Raw genomic sequence first — 5,615 nt, forward strand, 5'->3', positions numbered from 1 at the left:
CCACCACGAAATCCATCGTGATCAAATCCCACTTCCACTCTGGAATGGGCAAACTCTGTAATAATCCACCAGGAACCTGATGCTCCGCCTTCACTAGCTGGCAAGTGTCACACTTCGCCACCCAGTCAGCTACGTCCTTCTTCATCCCGACCCAGTGATAATACCGCTTGAGGTCACCGTACATCTTGGTCGCCCCTGGATGAATAGAGAACTTGCTCGAATGAGCCTCTCTCAGTATCTCCTGCCTCAAATCCTCACCCTTGGGCACACAAACCCGACCATGCACCAGGATAGTACCATTAGCAGAAATCTGATACTCCGAACCCGCAGCCTTAGAGGCATTCACCAACCCATCATCGCTCTCCTGAGCTAACCGCACTCTGCTCAACAAATTCGCTCGATCAGCTGCCTCCAAACCCAAAGGTTCCTGTGAGATAGTACACAAACTCAAGATCCTTTCTCCTCTTATCAGCATAGCTCTTCTGCCGATCNTTCTCCCCCACCAATAAGGATTCATCCTCGAATCCCGTAGTACCGACCATCCATCAAGGATCTCCGTGCCACCGTCAACACGGCCCGCACGTCCTCCGACCGGACTAAACCATAAGGTCTCTGACTTAACCATGAGGTCTCCCTCTAGTCAATATACTCACATCAAAGACACTAGTTGCTCACAACTCAGTGCTTCCCCCGTCCGTGGTCGCAACTAACGAATCATGCCGGCTCGCTATCAGGCCAACCGCCTTAAGTTACGGCATCCAGGAAGTCACTCACACACACTCCCCCCGCTCTCAGGTCGCAACCCTCGAGACATACCGGCTCACTGCCGAGCCGCGGCTCACAGCTACGGTATCCAGGGAGTCCAAAATATCCTGTTCTTGGGTCGTCACCCTAAAGCGCGCTCTCGGATCGTCATCCGAAGCAACATACCACTCCCACTCTCTGGCCACAAAGTCCATCGAGCTATCGGTATCACGTGAGTTGGGCCCACACGGCCTAGAGCAAAACAAATCTGGTGCCATCGAGTATCTCCCGGCTAGATCTACCTCAACACTTCCCACAAAAATTCTCTTTTTAGAAACCTTCTAAATCTGGAAACCTCCTTTTTGTGGAAACTTCTTATTAATCTCAAAAATGTCATAATCGTTACAACCTCAACGAAATACAAAAGGAAAAATAAGATACAACAATCCAATCCATCAACCCGCATTCCGAGCACCACCTCATCTTGGTACTTAGTCGCACAACCAATCACCCCTAAGCGACCAAGTATCAAGAGAGATGGGCTGGAATACTCCGTACCCGCTCCAGCACGGACTACAACTTGGACCCGGCTAGACAAGCTCAAGTTGCGGCCTGCTTCTTAAACCACTTCTTAAACCTTGCCTTTATCATCGCCTCGGGCTTCCAAGTCTGCTCCTCCACTCCATCACAGTCCCACAGGACTCTCATCAAAGGAATCTTCTTCTTCCGAAGTTCCTTGACTCTCCTCCCGAGCACCCTCAATGGTCTCGCCTCTAAAGTCATGTTGGGCTGAAGATCCTCAGAAATCTTAGCCAACAACCGATCACCCTCGTGAAGACACTTCCTCAGCATCGTCACATGAAATACCTTGTGGAACGCATGCATAACCTCAGACAACTCCAGCCGGTACGCCACTGGTCCCACCCGCTCAACTACTCTCAACGAACCCATGTACCTCGGACTCAGCTTATTCTCTGTCAATGACCTGTTCGGACCCCGCAACATGGCCATCTTGAGGTACACATTATCCCCAACCTGAAACTCAAGATCCTTTCTCCTCTTATCAGCATAGCTCTTCTGCCGATCCTGAGCCTCCTTCATGTTCAGCCTCAGAACCCGAATCTTCTCCGAGGTCTCCTGAACAAAATCCGCACCATATAAGCTCCTCTCTTCCACCTGAGTCCAACATAACGGTGTACGACACGGCCTCCCATACAATGCCTCATTAGGGGCCATCCCAATACTCGCCTGGTAGTTGTTGTTGTAAGCAAACTCCACCAAGCTCAAATGATCTGCCCAATGACCACCCCAATCCAACACGCACATCCTCAGTAAATCCTCCAAAATATGGATCGTCCTCTCCGACTGACCGTCCGTCTGAAGATGGTAGGCTGTACTCATATGCACCTTTGTGCCCATCTCTGCCTGAAACGCCTTCCAAAACACCGAGGTGAACTTGGAATCTCTATCAGACACAATACTAGCAGGCACACCATGCAATCTGACTATCTCCCTCACGTACTTCTTGGCCAAAACCGCTGCTCCATCAGTTTTCTTGATGGCCAAAAAATGCGCAGACTTAGTCAAACGGTCCACAATGACCCAAATAGCATCAAACGTCCTCAACACAGGCAATCCCACCACGAAATCCATCGTGATCAAATCCCACTTCCACTCTGGAATGGGCAAACTCTGTAATAATCCACCAGGAACCTGATGCTCCGCCTTCACTAGCTGGCAAGTGTCACACTTCGCCACCCAGTCAGCTACGTCCTTCTTCATCCCGACCCAGTGATAATACCGCTTGAGGTCACCGTACATCTTGGTCGCCCCTGGATGAATAGAGAACTTGCTCGAATGAGCCTCTCTCAGTATCTCCTGCCTCAAATCCTCACCCTTGGGCACACAAACCCGACCATGCACCAGGATAGTACCATTAGCAGAAATCTGATACTCCGAACCCGCAGCCTTAGAGGCATTCACCAACCCATCATCGCTCTCCTGAGCTAACCGCACTCTGCTCAACAAATTCGCTCGATCAGCTGCCTCCAAACCCAAAGGTTCCTGTGAGATAGTACACAAACTCAAGATCCTTTCTCCTCTTATCAGCATAGCTCTTCTGCCGATCCTGAGCCTACTTCATGTTCAGCCTCAGAACCNATTATCCCCAACCTGAAACTCAAGATCCTTTCTCCTCTTATCAGCATAGCTCTTCTGCCGATCCTGAGCCTACTTCATGTTCAGCCTCAGAACCCGGATCTTCTCCGAGGTCTCCTGAACAAAATCCGCACCATATAAGCTCCTCTCTTCCACCTGAGTCCAACATAACGGTGTACGACACGGCCTCCCATACAATGCCTCATTAGGGGCCATCCCAATACTCGCCTGGTAGTTGTTGTTGTAAGCAAACTCCACCAAGCTCAAATGATCTGCCCAATGACCACCCCAATCCAACACGCACATCCTCAGTAAATCCTCCAAAATATGGATCGTCCTCTCCGACTGACCGTCCGTCTGAAGATGGTAGGCTGTACTCATATGCACCTTTGTGCCCATCTCTGCCTGAAACGCCTTCCAAAACACCGAGGTGAACTTGGAATCTCTATCAGACACAATACTAGCAGGCACACCATGCAATCTGACTATCTCCCTCACGTACTTCTTGGCCAAAACCGCTGCTCCATCAGTTTTCTTGATGGCCAAAAAATGCGCAGACTTAGTCAAACGGTCCACAATGACCCAAATAGCATCAAACGTCCTCAACACAGGCAATCCCACCACGAAATCCATCGTGATCAAATCCCACTTCCACTCTGGAATGGGCAAACTCTGTAATAATCCACCAGGAACCTGATGCTCCGCCTTCACTAGCTGGCAAGTGTCACACTTCGCCACCCAGTCAGCTACGTCCTTCTTCATCCCGACCCAGTGATAATACCGCTTGAGGTCACCGTACATCTTGGTCGCCCCTGGATGAATAGAGAACTTGCTCGAATGAGCCTCTCTCAGTATCTCCTGCCTCAAATCCTCACCCTTGGGCACACAAACCCGACCATGCACCAGGATAGTACCATTAGCAGAAATCTGATACTCCGAACCCGCAGCCTTAGAGGCATTCACCAACCCATCATCGCTCTCCTGAGCTAACCGCACTCTGCTCAACAAATTCGCTCGATCAGCTGCCTCCAAACCCAAAGGTTCCTGTGAGATAGTACACAAACTCAAGATCCTTTCTCCTCTTATCAGCATAGCTCTTCTGCCGATCCTGAGCCTACTTCATGTTCAGCCTCAGAACCCGGATCTTCTCCGAGGTCTCCTGAACAAAATCCGCACCATATAAGCTCCTCTCTTCCACCTGAGTCCAACATAACGGTGTACGACACGGCCTCCCATACAATGCCTCATTAGGGGCCATCCCAATACTCGCCTGGTAGTTGTTGTTGTAAGCAAACTCCACCAAGCTCAAATGATCTGCCCAATGACCACCCCAATCCAACACGCACATCCTCAGTAAATCCTCCAAAATATGGATCGTCCTCTCCGACTGACCGTCCGTCTGAAGATGGTAGGCTGTACTCATATGCACCTTTGTGCCCATCTCTGCCTGAAACGCCTTCCAAAACACCGAGGTGAACTTGGAATCTCTATCAGACACAATACTAGCAGGCACACCATGCAATCTGACTATCTCCCTCACGTACTTCTTGGCCAAAACCGCTGCTCCATCAGTTTTCTTGATGGCCAAAAAATGCGCAGACTTAGTCAAACGGTCCACAATGACCCAAATAGCATCAAACGTCCTCAACACAGGCAATCCCACCACGAAATCCATCGTGATCAAATCCCACTTCCACTCTGGAATGGGCAAACTCTGTAATAATCCACCAGGAACCTGATGCTCCGCCTTCACTAGCTGGCAAGTGTCACACTTCGCCACCCAGTCAGCTACGTCCTTCTTCATCCCGACCCAGTGATAATACCGCTTGAGGTCACCGTACATCTTGGTCGCCCCTGGATGAATAGAGAACTTGCTCGAATGAGCCTCTCTCAGTATCTCCTGCCTCAAATCCTCACCCTTGGGCACACAAACCCGACCATGCACCAGGATAGTACCATTAGCAGAAATCTGATACTCCGAACCCGCAGCCTTAGAGGCATTCACCAACCCATCATCGCTCTCCTGAGCTAACCGCACTCTGCTCAACAAATTCGCTCGATCAGCTGCCTCCAAACCCAAAGGTTCCTGTGAGATAGTACACAAACTCAAGATCCTTTCTCCTCTTATCAGCATAGCTCTTCTGCCGATCCTGAGCCTACTTCATGTTCAGCCTCAGAACCCGGATCTTCTCCGAGGTCTCCTGAACAAAATCCGCACCATATAAGCTCCTCTCTTCCACCTGAGTCCAACATAACGGTGTACGACACGGCCTCCCATACAATGCCTCATTAGGGGCCATCCCAATACTCGCCTGGTAGTTGTTGTTGTAAGCAAACTCCACCAAGCTCAAATGATCTGCCCAATGACCACCCCAATCCAACACGCACATCCTCAGTAAATCCTCCAAAATATGGATCGTCCTCTCCGACTGACCGTCCGTCTGAAGATGGTAGGCTGTACTCATATGCACCTTTGTGCCCATCTCTGCCTGAAACGCCTTCCAAAACACCGAGGTGAACTTGGAATCTCTATCAGACACAATACTAGCAGGCACACCATGCAATCTGACTATCTCCCTCACGTACTTCTTGGCCAAAACCGCTGCTCCATCAGTTTTCTTGATGGCCAAAAAATGCGCAGACTTAGTCAAACGGTCCACAATGACCCAAATAGCATCAAACGTCCTCAACACAGGCAATCCCACCACGAAATC

Source organism: Camelina sativa, chromosome 2, assembly GCF_000633955.1.
Source record: "Camelina sativa cultivar DH55 chromosome 2, Cs, whole genome shotgun sequence".
NCBI classification, from domain to species: domain Eukaryota; kingdom Viridiplantae; phylum Streptophyta; class Magnoliopsida; order Brassicales; family Brassicaceae; genus Camelina; species Camelina sativa.